This window comes from Prionailurus viverrinus, chromosome A2 (assembly GCF_022837055.1).
Source record: "Prionailurus viverrinus isolate Anna chromosome A2, UM_Priviv_1.0, whole genome shotgun sequence".
NCBI lineage: Eukaryota > Metazoa > Chordata > Mammalia > Carnivora > Felidae > Prionailurus > Prionailurus viverrinus.
The window spans coordinates 74442877-74465683 of NC_062562.1; the positions used below are offsets into that span (position 1 = coordinate 74442877).

General features: G+C 36.1%; 1 protein-coding gene across 2 annotated transcripts in view; it reads right to left on the reverse strand.

Moving 5' to 3' along the window:
- The window catches only part of CDK13 (cyclin dependent kinase 13), a 125630-nt gene that overhangs the window by 101529 nt on the left and 1294 nt on the right, over positions 1–22807 (reverse strand). The gene's annotated exons all lie outside the window — the stretch shown is intronic.

Genomic DNA, 22807 nt, shown 5'->3' on the forward strand with positions numbered 1-22807 from the left:
CTTTTCCCTTTAAACTCTTGGGCCTCAAAACAAGTCTCATATGCCATGCTTCTAAAGCAACAGAAAGGTACACAGCAGGAGAGAGCAAAGAGACTATCATTTCATCAGAGGTAACAGTATAGAACTTTCCTCAAATTAACTTTCCTACACTAGCAAGATTCAGATCATCAATTTCATACAGACACATAAATTATATTTAACTGAGAGATTTATGACTAAGTTTTACCTAAGAAAAGAGAGACAAAGATATTACGTAAAACCCTAATACAATTAATTCCCGTGGCCTATTAAATTATTCTTTCCTGGATAGAATCTGGATAAGCATTATCAGCAAAGACTTAAAAATTTCTGGTCTATAAAAGGGATATATTGGAGGTGCCTGGGTGTCTCAGTTGGTTGAGCATCCCACTTGGACTCAGGTCGTGATCTCAAGATTTGGGAGTTCGAGCTCCCATCCAGCTCACTGCTATATCCCTCTCTCTACCCCTTCCTTGCTTGTGCATGGTCTCTCTCAAAAATAAACATTTTTTTTTTAAAGTAAAAAATAAAAGGGTTATTTTAGAAATGAGGTTTTTATATGTTTTGATCTCTGTATCAATTAAATTCTTCTGGACATACCCTCCATTCCTCTCTAATTCTTCTATTTCTCTTCAAAAATTTAACTTTTCATTTTTTAACTTAAAAAAATGTTTATTTACTTATTTTGAAAAAGAGAGACAGACAGACAGACTGCATGAGTTCAAGCTGGAGAGGGGCAAACAGAGAGGGACAGAGAAAATTCCAAGCAGGCTCTGTGCTATCACAGCACAGAATCCGACATGGGGCTCCATCTCACAAAAGGTAAGATCACGACCTGGGCCAAAATCATACCGACTGAGCCACCCAGGTGCCCCATAAGTTCCTTAACCTTTTAACTTCATGTCCTAGGAAACATGCATTCTCTCAGTGCTTACGGTCTGAAACAAACATGGTTTGGAAACCTAAAATTAAATATAAACACAAAATTCAAGTTTAAGTCATTTTTACAAATGATCTAATACTTCAGCCATACAAAGTTACGAGGGTAAGAGAGAAGTGCATCTTCAAGACTACAGAATGAACGATATCATGGTATCTTAACCAAAAGAACGAAATGGATGGTAGATAGCAAGTCTTTCTTTAAAGATAAGATTTTTCTTCTTCTTTTTTTTTTTTAATTTTTTTTTTATGTTTATTCATTTTTTTTTTATTTTTTTTTTTTTAACGTTCATTTATTTTTGGGACAGAGAGAGACAGAGCATGAACAGGGAAGGGTCAGAGAGAGAGGGAGACACAGAATTTGAAACAGGCTCCAGGCTCCGAGCGGTCAGCACAGAGCCCGACGCGGGGCTAGAACTCACGGACCGCGACATCATGACCTGACCCGAATTCGGAAACTTAACGGACTGAGCCACCCAGGAGCCCCGATTTTTCTTCTTTTTAAAAATGTTTTTTTCTAATATCTCCATGCAGTGAATACATATTAGCTGTTTCTTGTCTCTTTTTAATGTTTTTGAGAGATGGTAGTATCTCTTTAAGAAGTTGAGAAAACTTTCCATGTTTCTAAGGCTTGCAAATTCATACAACACAAAGCAGAACCAGAATCAAAGCTTGACATCCTGAAACTCAACTGGTTAGTGCTCATTGTGAATTAGGTTAGTGTTCCTTAGAGAAAGAGCATGGTGTAGTATTCACTCAACTATATCACACAATCTCTCCAAGAGTCCAGGTATGCTAACACTAACTCTTAAAATTTTTACTATAATAATATCTAGTTCCTCATTATATAAAACAATATATAACCACTATCCAAAAGAAGTTTCTAAAATGATAGAAATGTTCTATACATGCTCATGTCTGATACATTAGCCACTATTCTCAACATTTTTTAGCTTAATTTTTCTACCCTGTTTATTTCACATTCTAATAGCAGCTATACGCATTTCAAAAACTTGATTACCCTCCCAAAAAAGATATAACAATGCTTCCCATGCAAGGACGGTCCAACATATGCTAATCCATAAATGTGACATACCACATCAACAAAATGAAGAATAAAAATCACAGGATCATCTCAGCAGATGCAGAAAAAGCATTTGACAAAATTCAACAACTTTGCATGATAAAAACTAAACAAACAGTATAGAAGGAACGCACCTCAACATAATAAAAACTTTCAGTTACAAGATTAATAAGGTTTGAGGATCTAATGTGTAACGTGGTGACTACCGTTGATAATATTGTATAACTGAAATTAACTTAGAGAACTCTAACCAAAAAAATTAAATCTATGAGGTGATGGATGTATTACATAACCTGATTATGATATGAGAATCCTTTCCCAATATATACACATAGCGAATCATCACAATGACACTTTAAATACATAATTTTCTCAATTATATCTTAATAAAACTAGTAAAAAAATGCCTTCTTAAAATGAAAAACAGTACCTGAAGTAGTCAAAAACCTGCCTTTCTCAATCATCCCTTTTGTTACCTTCTCAGTCAAAATTTTAAATATTCCTATGTAATTTGTCATGTATTGGTATTGGAACAGCTCAATTAACTTTTTCTCATTTTTTTTCAAGTAACTATTAACAATACTAGGGCAGCCTCTTAAATCCGTCTTCCTGTTTCAGATCTTCCTTTACCCTAACTAATCTATACTTAATGCAAAGTGAATACCTTCCTCTAATATCTCCTCCTATAATTTTAATTTCACCACTCTTCCACCCATTTATCCAGGCTAGAAATCTTCCCAGTTTCCTGATGCCCACAGCACATCTCATCAACTGCCTCACTTTATCAGTTCTAACTCTACATTCCTTTACATCCACACTTCTATGCATGTTTCCTATTGTGGCTATAACAAATTACCAGATTTAGTGGCTTAACCACACAAATTTATTATCTTACAGTACCTGAAGGTTGAAATTCCAAAATCAGTCTTACTGGGTAAAAATCAGCACATCACCAGGGCTTTGTTCCTTTTGCAGTCTCTTGGGAAAATCTGTTTCCTTGCCTTTTCTAGCTTCTTAAGGCTGTCCATTCCTTGGCTCTTGGTCCTCCAACAATCTGACCTCTGCTTCCTTTATCACATTTCCTCTTCTGCTGTTTCTGTCCTCACATGGCCTTTTCTGACTCTGCTGACCCTCCTGCTTCCTTTTATAAAGACCCTTGTGATTACAGAGGACCCACGTGTACAGTCCAGGATAATCTCTCCATCTCAAGATGTTCATTTTAACCTCATCTGCAAAGTCCCTTTGGCCGTGTAAGGAAGTATACTCACAGGTTCACATGGACACCTTTGGGTGGGCCATTATGTAGCCTACCACATCCTCCCCTCTGTATTCTCAAGGCCACTTTTCTATTTCAGACCTCATTATCTCCCCTGAGAGTACCTTAGCATCTCAAAAATCTTCATATATAGTCTCTCCCTACTCCAATTATTTCTACAGACACCATCACCAAACAAATCCTCACTGTTCAGTGAATGTTAAATGCTCCAAATTCACTCATTTCCCTTCTCTTTTTAGTAGCTATTCCAAACCTTCACAATTTATTCCAAACCTTTCTGTCTTCAAGTTAACACCACTCCAAAGTCTTTTCTTAACATTGTTTGACTTCTATTTTGCAGAAATAAAAAAAATTATCAGGCATAGCTCCCACCTACAAGCTTAATCTGTATCTCCATCTACCTCACATTTTACCTGATCTCAGAATAGAGGTGTTCTTCTTCCTATCCAAGACTAACTCTTCTATAATGCTATCGATGCCATACTCTCTAGATCTTACTTCAAAGAGTATGGGCCACAAACCAGCAGCATTAGCCTCATCTGGGAGTTTGTCAGAAATGCTGTATCTCAAGCCCCAACCCAGACCTTCCGATTCAGAGTCTGCATTTTAACAAGATCCTCACTAAAGTTTGAGATGCACTATTCTAGGCTCCTCCATGACTATTCCACTATTTGTGATTTCAACCCTTTGCTGTCCATTTACTATTTCAAGGATTAAATAATTCATCTTTAAAGTCTTTAAAAACAAACAAGAAAAATACGTACATAAATACATACATATAAGAAAAAACAAACAATGGTATTTTTGTATTTTATCTTTTTCTCTGCTTCCAATTACAACCAAATTCTCTACATACATACACCCCTCAAACCCCTATAATTTGGCTTGTATCCTCACTGAAATTAATTACTAGGGTGAACAATGACCTATCTTTGGGGTGGGGGAGGAATATCAACATCTGTGATGACCTTCTTCCCACTTCCAACTAATCTACAAGAACCTTCAACACAATACAGATAAAACTATTAAGTCCTCTCCAAATCCACCCCTTTTCTTCTCAGGCAATAGCAGATTCTGAAATTCTGAAACAGCAAAGATCCAGAAATCATTCTATATTCCATATGGTCCTTTTCCTCTCTTCTCCCATATCCAACTGATCTGCAAGTCCTGCCAATTGTACATCTTAAGCATCTCTCTAGTTGTCTAGGCTCTTTGTCCCATAGCTACTATTTCTCATTTGGTCCTACATCACCTCTCACTTCGCCCAGTCTAACAGTCTCCTTTCCAGACTCCTCACCTCAAATCTCTATCCTTTCCAATTTAGTCTCCATACCACCACCTGAATCTTCCAGTTACCCCTGTAACAAAGCTCTAGACAACCTTGCACTGCATACAAAGACCTCGTCCAGCCATCCCAAAACACAGAATGCCTTTCTTATATTCCTCTCTTCATCTCTGGTACCTGCTAAGTACAAAGATACCTCATATCATAACAAAAGGTCTACTACACCTCTATAAAGCCTTCCCTCATTATGCCAGAGAGCTGGAGATGTTCCTTGTCCTATGATCCTGCCTCATTAGAATTAGAATAACAGATAATTTGTCTTCCACAAATAGACTGAGATCAACTGTATCTTCATAGCCCAAACTAGCACCAATGTGGCAATGGCAGATAGTCAATAAATATTTGCAGAATTAAGCACCTGCTGAGAATATTCCTATTGAATGGAATTCATCTTCCTTATCCTAATATTAAGGTGCTGCATGATCTAATTCTAAACTACCTTTCCTTATCACATCCTGAATCTGCCTAATATTGCCATGCCTTTACTCACAGACTCACCTACTGAGAATATTCTCTTCCCCTCCATATTCTACTCAAGTCCTACAAGGCCTCATTCAAGAGTTCTTACTCTGAAAGCCTTACCGCCAACTCCAAGAAAGAAGAAAGCTCTTCTTTCTTTGAACTCCCCATAGGGCTTTATCTGCATCTTTTTTAAGATGTTTACCATTCTTAACTTTGTATTTTAGGTATTTACCACATTGTCTACTAGACTATATCCTCTTTGAGCAGCAGCAACCAGGTATAATTCATTTTTTTTAATCACTCCACAGTCCTTAGCATAATATCACACAGATGATAAGTCTTTTCCTGAGTAAACAAACATACCATATTGCATGTCTCAGTTTACAAAACACTTTTATAAACACTTTTCGTCTGACTTGCTCTTCACAGCAACCAAAGTACACAGAAAGATGAGAGAAACTTGAAGAGAGTTAAAAATTTTATGTAGAGGCCAAGAGCTATAAAGAAGTAGAGTCAATACTGAATACCAAGTCTTCCAATTGAAAGCCAGGCGTTCTTTATTGCTACCACATCAAACTACATCCTTCCCCTCCATTTATTTCTTACTTGCCTTTATGGATCAAGTTAAAGTCCCAACTCTGTAACCTCCCCATTTGCTGAATAATACTTGTGACATACTGCCTTGTATTCTATGTCTATCAAAAATATAAACTGGATTATGCCACACCTTTGCCTAAAACTCTCCAATGGCTTCTCACTGCATTTAAAATTAAAATAAAAATCTTTGTTGTGATCCACAAGACCCAAACTGCCTCTCATCTTCATTACACTCTCCTTTACTCACTAGGTCGCAGTCACTAGTCTCTTTTATGATTCTTCAAAGTTATGCTTCTTCCTGGTACCTTGGAAATACTGTTTTCTCTTTCTGGGATACTTAGATCATCACATAGTTGCTCTTTCTTGTCATTCAGGGCTCCATATATTTATCAACACCACAGTGAGCCTCTCCTCAGAAAAATAAATAAGCACATCATGTTCCCTCCCCCCTTCCACCACTGTCTTGTTTATTACTCCATCCCAGTGCCTAGAACTGTGTCTGGTATGTAATAAGGAATCAAAAGATATTTATTGAATTGATGAATAAAAGAGCAAAGCACATGTTTATCATCTGTTCTCTAACTGCCCATAAATGCTAACTTTGTATAACTGATACCCAGCTAACTAACAGGCAAAGGTCCACTGATGAAATTCTACTTAAACTAAAAAGATTTAAGAGACAGAATAACATTTAGCTAATTAGCTTCTTCATATAAACAGTGAGATGAATTTATCATTTTATTAACAACCAACCATTTTATATCCATTATCCCATAGGGATTTAATGAACAAAACTAGTTTTTCTGTTGTAAAACTATATTCATTCCTTATTTTTAATAACTAGAGTCTCTTCTTGATTAGAAAAATATGTAATCACAGAAGAAATGCAAACGGCCAGTAAAGAAATTTAAATGCTCTCTTCTCTCTCATAACCAGAAAAGGCAAAATAAAGCAATGGTAATTAATTTGCATCCATCAGAATGTCAAAAATTGGAATTCTGAAAATATAATCTATGAAAATGCACAGAAATGGTCAGTCACATAAATTATCAGCAGGAATATAAAATTACTCAGCCTTTTTAAAAGGCAGTTTGATAATACCTATCAAATGCTTTTGATCTGCAATTTCACTTACGAGAACATATCCTACAAAAACATTTCCATATGTGTCAAAAAGTTATTACACAGATACTCTTTAAAGGACTGACTATAATACAGAAAAAATGAAAAAACAGTGCCCAACAACTGATAGGTAAATAAAACTTGAAACATTTCAGTATGGAATTCTATGTAGCCAATTTGGAAAGATCTTCAAATACTACTGCTAAAAAAAAAAGTAAATAAAAATTTATGGCATAGTCACATTCTTAATGTTTACATGTACACATGTTTGTATGAAAGTATATATACAGAAAAAACATATACACCAACTACGTACAGAGTTATACATTTTAAAAGGAACAGGAACAAAAAGGACATCAAGGGTAGCTTTCACATCTTGCTGTATATTCTTCTGTATTGTTTTCAAGTATCTCATATATAAGATTTTTTTTTTAATGTTTATTTATTTATTCTGAGAAAGAGAGCAAGCAAGCAAGGGAAGGTGCAGAGAGAGGGGGAGAGAGAGAATCCCAAGCAGGCTCCATGCTGTCAGTGCAGAGCCTGATGTGGGGCTCAAACCCAGGTGAGATCATGACCTGAGCCGAAAACCAAAAGTCAGACACTTAGCGGACTGAGCCACCCATGCACCCCTCATATGTAAGTTTTAAATACAAACAGTATGGGTTTTTAAAAAAGGTAACACAATTTCACTGTAGAAAACTGAAAAGTACAGAAAAGTTTAAAAATAAATACTCATAGATCTTGCCCATGGTTCTGTGGTAGCTTGTATGCCCTTGACTGCTACTGTTACTCTCGAATAAACCCACTTTTGTTAGTAAAAATAAATTTTTAAAAAAATTTTAATGAAAATAAACACCAACAGTGGTGCCTTGCTGGCTCAGTTGGTAGAGCACGCAACTCTTGATCTCGGGGTCGTGAGGACAAGTCTCACACAGGGCATAGAGATTACTTAAAAAACAGTAAGTATTCAAAACTCATCAAAAGAATACACAAACACCAACAGAAAAGTTTAAAGATGAATAGCACCAGAAATTACAACAAACCAAAATCTATGCTATAAAGAAAACTTGTCACTTTCTTTAATAAAAATAAAAAAGGCTGCACAAATTATTCTTACTACAGTACACCACCTCTTAACCTTAAAAAATTAAATTTAGAAAATCATGACTACTTAAGTAACACTAATTAAAGAAAATACTATGAACATTAATGCATATATTTTTAACAATAAAACATTTTTCAAATGTTCCTGTAGGAAACCAATATAGCTAATCATTATCATTACATACGTGCTACAAAATAGGAGATTTTCCTCTTTTCCTGGACTCTGTAAGAGTAATAAATAATTACACAGGCTCATATGTAAGGGTCAAGCAAGGCATCTAGAATTTTTCTGACACCAAAAATTAGACCCCAAGGGAAACAACTTTAACCAAAAAATAAAAGTAGGATTTATGAAAAATTCATAGCTAACATCATTTTGTGGAAAAAGACTAAAATGCTTTTCCTATAGGATCATCAGGATCAACACAGGGATTTACCACTTCTAATAAACATTGTACTTGAGGAGCGCCTGGGTGGCTCAGTTGGTTAAGCGTCCGACTTCAGCTCAGGTCATGATCTCACGTTTCGTGGGTTCAAGCCCCACATCGGGCTCTGTGCTGACAGCTCAGAGCCTGGAGCCCGTTGCAGATTCTGTGTCTCCCTCTCTCTCTGCCCCTCCCCCGCTCACACTCTGTCTCCGTCTCAAGAATAAATTAACATTAAAAAAATAAATTTAAAAAAACCCCACAGAACATTGTACTTGAGATTCTAGCCATTGCAACTGAGCAAGAAAAAATAAGTAAAAGGAATCCAGACTGTATCCATTTGCAAATGACATAATCTTGTATACAGAAAATCCTAAGAAATCTACTAAAAACTATTAGAACTAATAAGCAAGCAAGATGACAGGATACATGATCAATGTAGAAAAATCTATTGTAGTTCCAGACACTAGCAATGAACAATTAAATGAAATTACAAAAACAACTCCCATTACACTGAAAAAGTATACTTAGGAATAAATCTAACAAAAAAAAGTTCAAGGATTATTCCCTGAAAACTTCAACATACCACTGAAAATATTGAGGGAACATAAATAAATGCAAAGACATTCCATACTCATATATTTTATGACTTACCATTAAGATGGCAATACTCTCAAATTGATCTCCAGATTCAGTGCAATCCCTATGAAAATCCAAGCTGCCTTTTGGCCAGGTAAACCTAAAATTCATGTGGAAGTGCAAAGGACCCCTCTCCTCCTCCAAAAAAGAGGGGGAAAGGTCAAAGCAATGTAAAAGAGCAAAGCTGAAGGACTTACACTTCCTGATTTCAAAAATTACTGCAAAATTAGAATCAAGCACTTCCTGATTTCAAAAACTACTACAAGATTAGAATAATCAAAACTGTATGGTACTGGCTAAAGATGGACATGTAAAATCAAAGGACTAGAGCTGACAGTCCATAAATAAACCCTCTCATTTATAGTAAGTGGATTTTCAACAAGGGTGCCAATACAATTCAATGGTGAAAAAAATACGTAGCCTTTTAAATAAATAGTGCTGGCACACTGGTTTTCCACACAATAGAATGAGGGTGGACTTCTTTCTCTCACCATACACAAAAATTAATCCAAAATAGATCAAAGATCAAGATGTAAAAGCTAAAACTATAAAACTCTTAGAAGAAAATATAGGAATAAATCTTTGTGATGTTCAATTAGGCAAAGACTTCTTAGATATGACATCAAAGCACAAGCAACAAAAGAAAAAATAAACAGGACTTCATCAAAATTAAAAACTAATGTGCATTAATGGATGTCAACAAAGTGATACAATGGGGGGAAAATGCAAATCATGTATCTGTAGCACAATTTAATTGCTCCTAGTCATCGTACTTGGGTTGTTTCCAGTTTTGTTGTTTTCTTTTTCTTTTTTTTTACTAGGTAGGCATTATACCTCCCATTTTACAAAGTAGAAAGACCAGAGCTCAAAAATTGAATTGCTTGATATTGCTCTGCTATGAAAGCAACAGAATTAGTACCTAAATCCATATCTATATAATTTCTAGTCCTTGCTTTTTCCTTTACAGTGGATATTTACCCAATCAACCCAAAGTAGAAGGTCTGCCAACCAGACAGTAGTCTTTTGGTTGTTCTGTTAACACCTCACCCTAGGAATTCTCTTTTTTTCTTCTTATGAGTCCATAGACAATGACACAAAAGCTAAGTGACTTGTCCAAAGTTTACACTGTGAGAATGGCCTAAGCGGTTACAAACAAGTTACCTAGGAAGAGTCCATTATTTTGCACTAAATTAAAATGAACTCTCGTGAATACAAGAGTTCTTCTTTCTAGAAGAAATGTCACAGTCATATTAGTACCTAGAATATATAAAGAATTCAAGACATTCAACAATAAGAAGAAAACCCAATTTTAAAATAGGTGAAGGATATGAATAAACATTTCTCCCAAAAAGATATACAAATGGCCAATAAACATATGAAAAGCTGTTCAACATCATTAGTCACTAAAGAAATGCAAATCAAAAGTACGAGATACCAGGACAGATGTAATAAAAACAGACAACTATTGTCAAGGATATGCAGAAATTGAAACCCTCATATATAGTTGGTTGGAATATAAAAAATGATGCAGCCACTTTGGAAAAGAGATTGGCAGTTCCTTAAGATGTTAAACAGAATTACCACATGACCCAGAAATTCCACTCCTAGGTATATATATATCCAAGAGAAATAAAACAGGGGCACGTGGGTAGTTCAGTCAGTTAAGTGTCTGACTTCAGCTCAGGTCATGGTCCTGCAGTTCATGAGTTTATGAGTTCAGGCTCTGTGCTGACAGCTCAGAGCCTAGAGCCTGCCTCCGATTCTGTGTCTCCCTCTCTGCCCCTCCCCTGCTTGCACTCTCTCTCTCTCTCTCTCTCTCTCTCTCTCTCTCAAAAATAAACAAACATTAAAAAAAAAAGGAAGAAAAGAAATAAAAACATACCTCATGCAAACAAAAATCTCATGCAAAAACTAAACACAAACAAAAACAAGAAACTAAACACAAATGTTCATAGAAGCATAATTCATAATAGCCAAAAACTGAAAACAACCCAAATGTCCATCAACTGACAACAAAATGTGGTATATTCATACAATGGTACACTATTTTTCCCTAAAAAGAAATGAAATACTGATGACACATGCTACAACATAGATGAACCTTAAAAACATTAAGCTCAAATGAAAGCAGTCAGTCATAAAAAACCATGAATCATATGATACCATTTATATGAAATGTCCAAAATAGGCAAATCCAAAGAGATAAGAAGTATATTGGTAGTTGCCAAAGATGTGGGGAGGTGAGAATGGAGACTGACTACTCACAGGCACTGAGTTTCTTTTTGGAGTGATTAAAATGTTCTAAAATTAGTGGTGATGGCTGCACAACTCTGTGACTATACTAAAGGCCACTGTCTGTATCAGTTAAAATTAGAGTAAATTGCATGGTAGGTGAATAATATCTCAAAAAAGATGTTATTTTAAAAACTAGAAAAATTTAATATAAAACTGAAATGTTTTGTGTTTATTTGAAAAGTATACTTCCTTTCATGTTCCTTATGAAACACTAAAAGTTAAGAAGATAAAAGACACATGACTGACTTTTTACGGATTTGCTCAGGCAAACAAGTTCTAGTCCACTGAGCACATAAACTGTGTTTGTCTTCATGTTTCACTGAACCATGCCCTGAGATATGTTTTTGAAGAGAGAAAAAGGAAAGATGGTGAGAAAAGTAGAGGGAAAGCTTAATACTTGATTTGCACAAAGGCACATACTTTTGATAGGTCCAGCTCTAGCCATTATTAATTTATTCATAAATCAATATTAGACTCTATTAATATTAAAAGGATTTTTTTTTCAAATTCTGAGGTGCTGGATATTTTCTTATCCAAACCAATTTAACATCATTTGTTAGGTATCTAATTCCTATCACGTGCTGTGGTAGGTGCTTAAGAGACAGTAAGATTAAAAAAGAACCTCATGAGACTTACAATCCAGTGACTGAAGCAAAAACAAAATATTATGTAAATTCTTGTCAAACTACCCAAGCCAGAAGTGGAATAACTTAAAGTAACCAAGGGGGGGGGGGGGGGGGGCGGGGAAGGAAAGTCCATGTAGAATTCCATACCCAGCAAAAATATCTTTCAAAATAGAGACTTTTTCAGACAAACAAGACAGCAGAGTGGCATTGGTAAGAAATGCTGAAAGGGGTGTCTGGGTTAAGCATCTGAATCTTGATCTCGGCTCAGGTCTTGATCTCAGGGTCACGAGTTTAAGAGTTTAAGCTCTGCGTTGGGCTCCATACCCAGTGTGGAGCCTACTGTAAAAAAAAAAATAAAGGCTAAAAGCTATTTCTCTCACTACAGCAAAATACTACCTCAAAACTTGGATCTACACAAAGGCATTAGAAGTGTTTCAAAAGGTACATTAAGGGGTGGCTTCGTGGCTCAGTCATTAAGCAGCTGACTTTGGCTCCGGTCATTATCTCACAGTTTGTGAGTTCAAGTCCCACATCAGGCGAGTGCCAGCCCTGCTTTGGGTTAAACACAAGTCCCAGGTGAACACCGCTTCTCTCTTTCTCTCTGCCCCTCGTGGGATTCTTCCTCTTTCTCTCTCTGCCCTTCACTCACTTGCACCCTCTCTCTCAAAAAAAAAAAAAAAAAAAAAAGAGGTATATATTAGATATAAATTTTTTTCTCATTTTTTTAATTTCATGTCTATAAATAACGTACATAAGTCATACTTCTGTAGAAATAACACATATGACAGGAATAGTACATAAGAAGAGAAGGAGGAAATAGAAGCATACTCTTGCAATATTATATTATACATGAAGGTAGCCTGTGATAAACTAAAGTGGTACATTATAAAGCCAAAGAGAAAGTCTTTGTGACCATAAGTTAGACTCAGATTTGCTAAATTAGATTTCATCAAATTCTGCTTTTCAAAACTACTGTTAAGGAAAGGCAAGCCACAGAACAGGAATACTCATTTACAAACTGACAAAGCTTATATATATCGATAATATGTACAGAACTCTCACAATTCAATAAAGCGAATAGCCCAATTCATAAAAAATATGGACAAAACATTTTAAGACACTTCACAAAAGATATGAAGAGCAAATAAGCATATGGAAAGATGCTTAACATTATTAGTCATTACAGAATTGCAAATAAAAGCACAATGATGTACCATTACACATCCACCAGAATAGCTAAGAACAAAGACTGATAAAAACAAGTCAGGATTTGAAGCTACCAGAATGGTCATACATTACTGACTAGAATGAAAAATGGTACAACCATTTTGGAAAAGAGACTGCTTATAAAGTCAAAAACTCACTTCCTATACAACACAGCAATCCCACTCCAAATTTATTCATGAGATATGCAAACAGAAAAAAACTATTCAAATGTTCACAGCACCTTTGTTCATAATAGCCAAAAACTGGAAACTTAAATGCTCATCAACTGGGTGAATGGACAAATTATGGTATATCCACCGACTGTAGATGTAAATGGAATACTACTAAGCAATAAAAAGAAACAAACCACTGGGGCACCTGGGTGGCTCAGTCGGTTAAGCATCCAACTTCAGCTCAGGTCATCTTGCGGTTTGTGAGTTCGAGCCCCACATTGGGCTCTGTGCTGACAGCTCAGAGCCTGGAGCCTGGAGACTGCTTGGGATTCGGTGTCTCCCTCTCTCTCTGCCCCTCTCCCGCTCATGCTCTGTCTCTGTCTCTCTCTCAAAAAATAAATAGACATTAAAAAATTAAAAAAAAAAAAAAAGCACTCAAATGCACATCAACAACAATGAATTTCAAAAGTATGCTAAGTGAATGGGAGACACCAAAGATTACATACCATATAATTCTACTGATATGAAGTTCAAGAAAGATAAAATTAATGTGACAAAAAGCAGATTAGCAGTTGCCAAGGACCACATGCAGAACAGGGGACAAACTACAAAGGGGCACAGGGAAGTTTTTGTGGTAATAGAAATGTTCTTTACCATGATTGTGGTAGAAGATACACAAGTATATCTATTTGTCAAAAGCATTTAATTTTATACATAAATTGGGAAATTATAGTGTATGCAAATTATACCTTAATAAAACTGACTTTTTTTAATGAATGAATGAAATATGTCCAGTATACCTGGGTGGGAGGGGACAACTCAAATTAATTCAAGCCTGGATGTGAGAGGTCACTTCTAGATGACATTAATGAAGAGGACACCTCAACTATGGCTGGAAGAATGGACAAGGAGGATTAGCCAGTTGAGAGAAGGGCATAAACTAAAGTGTAGGGCACCTGCAATTCATGTTTTTAACATAGTAAAGAGTCCAGCTTGCATTGTGATCAGCATATATAAATAAAGGTAGTGTGGGTCGGTCTGGGGTAAGGAATCATAAATGCCCAGTTCAAGAATTTGATTCGGTAAGTATGCTTCAGAGAAACATGATAGAATCAAAATGGTATTTTAAGATTAATTTGAACACAGAAAACAGGAAAGTGTCTAAGAGGAAAAACCCAAAGCAAGCAAACCCCACAATAAAAGCATAAAGTAAGGAATTTCAAAACCAAAGTAAGAATAGATAGACTAAAGACCACTGCAAAAGGACCAACAGAACAAGCAATTCACTAGAACTGGGGAAGAACAAGAGGCAAGTGAAGTATTACTGAAGTTTTGGACCTAGGTGCCTTGGAGAAACTGTCACTTAAAACACATGAATACATGGGGGGTGGGAGGGAGGGGAGGGTGGGTGATGGGTATTGAGGAGGGCACCTGTTGGGATGAGCACTGGGTGTTGTATGGAAACCAATTTGACAATAAATTTCATATATTGAAAAAAAAACCATGAATACGTGATGCATAGCACTTCTTAAAACAAAACATTATAGGGGCGCCTGGGTGGCGCAGTCGGTTAAGCGTCCGACTTCAGCCAGGTCACGATCTCGCGGTCTGTGAGTTCAAGCCCCGCGTCAGGCTCTGGGCTGATGGCTCAGAGCCTGGAGCCTGTTTCTGATTCTGTGTCTCCCTCTCTCTCTGCCCCTCCCCCGTTCATGCTCTGTCTCTCTCTGTCCCAAAAATAAATAAAACGTTAAAAAAAATTAAAAAAAAAAAAAAACATTATATAAACAACGTTAAAAAAAAAACAAAAAACAAACCCATGAAAAATAGTTGCTATGCCACAGAAAGTTAACACCCCTAATACACAAAAAAGCTTACAAATTAATAAGAAAAACAACGAAGAGAAGAAATCAAGAAACTAAAACACTCAATAAATAGATGAAAATAAAGTCAGCCTTATTAGATATTAAAGAAAAGCAAATAAAAAAATAATCGCGTATCTGGTAACTCCGAGTGATGATAGGTCTGAGGAAATGAGCAGTGGCACATTGTTGGGAAATAAAAAACAGTAAGAGCCTTCTGAAGGACAATATGACAGTGTATCAAAATTACAAATATGAGTACCATTTCTGACCCAACAATTTTACCTCTGAAAAGTCCAATATATGGGATTTAATGGGACAAATGCACACACAAAATATTTGCAACAAATACATACACATGTCAAAAATAAAAGCTAAGATTCTAGCAAAATGGACTTGGCCAAACAAGTTACAGTACATCCATACAACAAAATAATAAAAGCCAATAAAAAGAACATACTACAGAGTACAATGTACAAAACAGCATTGTAGTATATTCCCATAATTCCTAAGATTTATATAAAATCTTTTGTCTCTATGCTTTGCATATATGCATAAGTCCCATATATTATGCAGAGAGAAGTCTAGAAGAATGTTATTCAGAAATGTCAAAGATGATCATCTCAGGTGGTTGGATTCAGAAGGACTTTTAATCTCTCACACTGTTCTGTAGTAACCGAAAAACCATGATTCTCTAGAATCTTTGTAAACAGGTGAAAAATACTCAAGAGTAGCCTCAGAAGAAGAAATGATTTGAAGAATGGTGAAATAATTAACTTAATATTAAATAAAGTAAGTTTGGAGAATCAATAACATATCTCAGTGAAAGTGCCTCTGTGCAACTGAAAATGCAGTAACAAAAGTGGGGAGGCATGCAGCCCATTAACTACTTTCAGTTTTCAGTTCCTCTCACTACCTTTTTCATTTCTTTTTTATAAACTCCAGTTTTTAAATGAGCAAAGGGGAAAAAAAGAGCAAGACAAACCAGGAAACAGACTCTTAACTATAGAGAACAAACTGATGGTTACCAGAGACAAAGGGAAGAAGGAATGGGTTTTGAAATAGGTGATGGGGATTAAGGAGCGTACTTGTCATGAGCGCCCGGTGTTGTACGGAAGTGATGAATCACTATATTGCACACGTGAAACTAGTATTACACTGTACATCAACTAACTGGAATTTAAATTAAAACTTTAAAAATAAATAAATTCCAGCTTCTAACCTAGATTTTATTCTCTACATTCATTTTGTTTTCCAAATACATTAAGCAAACTAGATTCTCTTACGATTTACATATGTAGAAATTCAAGTAACAAAAATCACTGCAAACAAGTAGTACTTCTGATTCTAGCTTGATACTTTTGTTTCTGACATCCACTTAAAAGCATATAAATATCTAGCTATGAAACAAAGCCAACCAAAACCAAAATAACAGCAATAAAAATTTAAATGAGGGGTGCCTGGGTGGCTTAGTAGGTTGAGTGTCTGACTCTAGACTTCACCTCAGGTCGTGATCTCGTGGTTGGTTCGTGGGTTCAAGACTCCCACGTCCAGCTCTGGCCAGCAGTGTGAAGTCTGCCTGGAATTCTCTCTCATTCTCTCTCTCTCTCAAAGTAAATGAATAAATTAAAAAAAAAATTAAGTGATATTCACAGAGAAAGTGTAAAACAACAGATTAAAATGATCTAAAATATAAATATTAAGCAATATTAATTTTCCATTTATTTTTCAGAAACAGCTACAATTTTTCAGTTAGGAAATAAAGCTTGACATACAGTCAACTTGTTCAGAAAATTTTCACCAAGAAAAGCAGATCACTTATCTTGATTAGTACCAGAGTGCAAATATAAACACTAGGTCTGAATTTATTCTACTCACACAGAAAACGAGTCCCAGCATCTTCAACTCATGCCAGTAAAGAAGCAGCTAGAAAAAGGAAGTTCTTAGCTTTTCTCCTTACAAAATAAAATAATTACTTCATCTATCCTAGAGTATATGTGAACCAAAATAGCAAGTCTTTTTTTTTTTAATTTTTACTTATTTATTTTGAGAGAGACAGAGAACGCAAATGGGAGAGGGGCAAAGAAAGGGAGAGAGAATTCCAAGCAGTCTTCATGCTCAGCATAGAACCCAGACGCAGGGCTTGTGGGATCATGACCTGAACCGAAATCCAGAATGGATGCTTAACAGAACGAGCCACCCACACATCCCCAAAATTCCAAGTTTAGAGACACAACTGGATTCTGCACAAACGCTGATTTTCATTAATCTATGGTGAAAAATGCTATCTAAACTAACTCAACCACGAATCAATACACTTTAAAATTTGTCCTCTAGGAGGTTACAATCTTACAGAGAAAACACAAATGTACGCAGCCAAATAATTAGAATATTAAATAGAATTTTTTGAAGCTCTATAACAAAGATAAAGCAAAGTGCTGCAGTAATATAAGAATTAACTTTTTCTAGATGAATGGAGCAAGACCTCAACATGGTTAAACTGGAGCTAGGATTTGAATGCAAAGCCGGAAGCAGAGAAGAGGGAAAAACAGGGGCATTTCAAGGTAAAAGAACAGCAAGAGCAAGAATACAGAGAAATAAAAGGGCCTCTGGAAATAGAATTCTGATAGAATGGGGCCTGATCATAAAAGGTATTACCTGAAAATCCACTGAAAAGTCTGGACTTAATTCTGTAAAATGGAAGTGACACAATCTAACCAAGACTTTAAGAAAATTCTCCTGATGGGGCGCCTGGGTGGCTCAGTCGGTTGAGCGTCCAACTTCGGCTCAGGTCACGATATCACAGTTCGTGGGCTGACAGCTCAGAGCCTGGAGCCTGCTTCAGATTCTGTGTCTCCCTCTCTCTCTCTGCCCCTCCCCCACTCATGCTCTGTTTCTCAAAAATGAATAAATGTTAAAAGAAATTAAAAAAGAAAATTCTGATGAAGAATGAAGTGGGAAGAAAGGGATGGAAGAAGAGAGAAGAAAAGAATGGTAACAGGAAGTCTGAGTGAAAACTAGGGCCTGAACTAAGGTGCTGAATGAAAATGAAAACGGGAGAAATACCAGTGTTAGAACAAATATATGATAAATGGGGCAGGGCACCTCGGTACCTCAGTCAGTTGAGCAGTGTCTTGATTTCGGCTCAGGTCATAGTGTCACAGTTTGTTGGTTCGAGACCCATGTTGGGCTCTATACTGACAGTGCAGAGCCTGTTAGGATTCTCTGTCTCCCTCTCTCTCTCTGCCCCTCCCTCACCTGTGCTGTCTCTCAAAAATAAATAAACTTAAAAAATATACATGTGATAAGGACTACATAGATATAAATGCTGGGTAAAGTTTGGTCAGAGAAGAAGCAAAACACAAACCTACTATGAGAATGAAATAAGTGACTACAGGTTTGGACACTTAAGACACTTCACCTAAATTTCCATTCCTTCTGTGTATTTCTTCACTTATTCTAGTATCCTATACACTCAACACTTTTAAAAAGCATTTTAAGGGGCGCCTGGGTGGCTCAGTCGGTTAAGCAGCCGACTTCAGCTCAGGTCATGATCTCGCGGTCCGTGAGTTCGAGCCCCGCGTCGGGCTCTGTGCTGACAGATCAGAGTCTGGAGCCTGTTTCAGATTCTGTGTCTCCCTCTCTCTCTGACCCTCCCCTGTTCATGCTCTGTCTCTCTCTGTCTCAAAAATAAATAAATGTTAAAAAAAATTTTTAAAAATAAAAAATAAAAAAATAAAAATAAAAAGCATTTTAAGAACTACATTCATCTAAGGATACTACCATTCTAGTAAGTACAAACCAAATCAGTAGCATTATCGGTTAATAGGAGCTTTTTCATTATCCTGGAGCGGTTTTATTTTACATATTTTTGAACACAGATTTTAAGACAATACACTAAATAAATCATGACAGAGGTATCCCAAATCATATGCAAGTAAATACTAATAACCTCACTGATTTACACCTAGGGTCCACCCATCTTTAGATTTTCAGGGTCTCTATACTATCCTGTAATGGAGGCTTTTGCTCCATTTAAAATAGAACTTCCACAATTTCAGACACAGAACCAATTACAGTATATATAACAATTTATTATACTGGTTGTAACTGATGAGACTTGAGTGACTTCAGATCAAGACATTCCATTACAAAACAACTGTCAATAACTAAGTATAATTAAAGCCTTCAAGGAATGCTTTTAGACTCATATTCATAAAAACTACAAGTTAATAAAGACCAAATGAGCTGAAACAATCTTTAGGGAAGAATTTCTTTTTTAAAAATTTCAAAATGCTGCAAAGATGGCCAGGGAAAAAAATCAATAAATAACCAAACTGGGAGATGAATTTCAGCAAAACAGATTATCACATGAGGGGGTCAGCTCCCTTGAAAGCCAGCTCCCTTTAATGCATGACAATACCAATACCTAATATCAAGAACACATACTTCAGTCAGCCCTGGGTTTGAATCCAAGCTGACTTAACTTTTTATAGCTTCAGTTTCCCAGTCTATCAATAGAAGTGTATCTTAGGGGATTTGAGGGTGAGTGTATGATAAGTATTTATCAATGCCTGGCATATAGTAAAATCCAAATCTCAGTACCATTCCCTCCCTTTATTAAACAGCTCTCTCTTCAGTACACTCTCACACTTACGATAGGGCCAGTCAGCAAAATTATGTGACTTCCCACACCCCAATAGACAAGCAGTAAAGAAAATATGGTAAACTGGTTATACAGAGAAAACGTAAAGCTAAGGAGGGACTGATGAAAAGAAAAGCAGGAGGAGAGGACTGAAAATTCAGATGAAGGCCTAGAGAAAACTGTGATTTAGAAGTCAACAGAATGGAGAGGATTTATTCTAGGAATTAACACCAAGAAAAAACTTCATACCATGGTTTCAATACCATTTTCAATGTGCATGCATTTCCTTAAAATATTACACTGACAATTTATGAATACATTAGGTCCATGTGGACTGGTAAAAGATCTCACTGATATTTCTCATAGCATAGCACATGGTCTCTATTAAATACTTATGCAATCCAGGCCCACTGTAATATTTCACATGCTCCATAAACTCCATCATCCCTTCATTTACCCATTCGACAATTATTAGGAGACTACATGTGCCAGATGCCATGCTGAACACCAGGAATACAGTGGTGGGCATGACAGGATAGCTGCCTTCACAAGGCTCACGATCTAGCAGTCTATTCATTAAACAACATGAGACACTTAAGACATTACTAAATTCTGAAAGTAAATAAAACTTTTAGCATTAAACTGGACAAGTTCAATTTCCTAAACAGTTATAACACATTTGTTATATTTAAAAATCTTTAAAAACCACACCTCACGAAAAATGAAGTTCTTGGCCCTAGAGAAGAAAAGAAGACATGGGAAGTGTCTTTACATTTTAAAGAGGTGGCATACAGGTTTGCTCTGTATCATTCCAAAGGGATAAACTTGAAGCAATGGGTAGAAAGTTATATGGAGATAGATTTCTGTTTCAATATGAAGAATTCTAATAATTCAAACTACGCAATAATAACTCGACATTACATTTCTATCATAATCTATAGTATTTCTATACTTTACAAAACACAAATTTTCACTTAATCCTTGAAATAATCCAAAAATCACAAGCATTTTACCATTATAGTTCAGAAACGGGAGCCTTTAAGAGAGGGTCTTGCTAAGTCAGGACTAGAATTCAAGTCCCAAATCTAATGGAACAGGCCATCTCAAAATAATGTTTTCCCAGGTCTGGATGTTTCAGGCACACACCAAATGCAAACGGACAGCTGTCAGGAATGTTGGCCAAGATACTCTAAAGCCTCTTCCAAATCCAATCCATTAGAAATACTGGTGGTCAGTATAAACACCATGAAAAGATTCAGCAATGAATGGCCCTCTAGAATGCAAGCTTCATGAGGGCAAGGACCTCATCTTCCTTCATCAATCTATTCCAGTCCCTAGAACAGTAACTGGCATATAATGTGCTTAATAAATATTTGGTAATAAAGATGAATAATCCTAATCATACATACCACTACTCTACAACATATATAAAATACACAGCACCATAGTGCAGGGCCTTGCTAAAGTAACCAGCAACTAAAAAACCAAACAAACACATAAATCTACTCTTATATTGCATCATACGCTTAAAAATTACAATGTAAAGTGCTGAAACTTAACCTAATCAGTTTTCAAAAACAGTCAACTGCAAAAAAAAAAAAAAGAAAAGAAAAGAAAGCAAGCCTTTTGGCAAACCTAAAATATTTTAACTAAAAGTAAAATGCAAAGTCTTACAAGATATAAAAGCTAAGTGGTCACTGTTAATAGTCTTTATTAAGGCATCGACTAGCATTTTAAGTGTACTTGAACACTGTAAGAAACACATGTACACAGATGTTTTCATTTAAAGACAAACTCACACCCAGATCTCTACTCCAATCACATCTTCACAAATATTTACTAGGCTGACACTTCAAAGAGATCTGCTATTTTTACAGATACATGAATTGAGATTCAACATAATTTCTACTTAGAGATTCTTAGCATCCACTTGGCATTACTGCAAACTAAGGCCAACAGGAAAAGCATAACAGATGCAAACGTCATTCTGTAATACCCTAAAATATAAGGCCTAGAATTTCCAGACAGCTCAAGGAATTAAGAACCTACAAAATATTCAAAAGTTATTTTTAATTCACTTTGCTTCACAGGTATGCATATATCAATGCACACACTTTTCCTGAAGAATTACGTAACAAGGTATAACAACTACATAAAAGATTTACTCCAATTTCACTAGATTAAATTACCCCTTTTAAAGATTCCTGAACAAAGATCCTGATATTTAAAAGTATAGCTAACTTATGGTAAATGTAAACAGTAACCTTAAAGTAATGGTAAATAGTGTAATAGTGTAAGGATGTACCAGACCATTTGCTTGGTCACACCAATTAATTATACGTCATTAGCAACTGGGTGGTCATCACAAACCAACAGAGAAACCACAATGTTGTCATTTTTTTTCTACTTTTGAACACTTAAAAAAACATTCCACACAAGAATATCACAAATCGGGCATCTTCCTTGTCTTGAGAATTTAGAACTATAAGGCTTCCACATCTTAAAAGAATAAACTTTACAGAAAACCTTTTTCTGTCGTTGTATTAATCACCTGAAACATCTGAAAAGTACATCTAACTGACATCAGCAAGTGATTCTGATTCTCTCCTACAATATTTAGGCCCTAGCTGCAGTCCGTTCCTAAATCTCCAACGATAAAACCTCTTCATAGGGCTTTCAAAATGATGACAAATTAAAACATCTAGGTTTACCCAAAGTAATTGTGCTGGAAAAGCAAAGAGCAGTTGAGGGAAATCTGTGAATATATCAATGCAACAAGTTGAAAACTTCGAACTCTTTCTTAGAAATCTTCCCTGCACGAGCGAGAAGAAAAAAACTGCGGGACCTGTTGCTTTGTCCCTCCAACCCACTAAAAGGTGTCGTGGGCGCGCGAAAACGCCTCTCCCGACTTGAAGCCCAGTCTGAAGATGAGTTTTCTAGGGCCGGTTGTAGAGCTAAGTGGCTCCAAGAGGCCAATCACCACTTTCCCTGC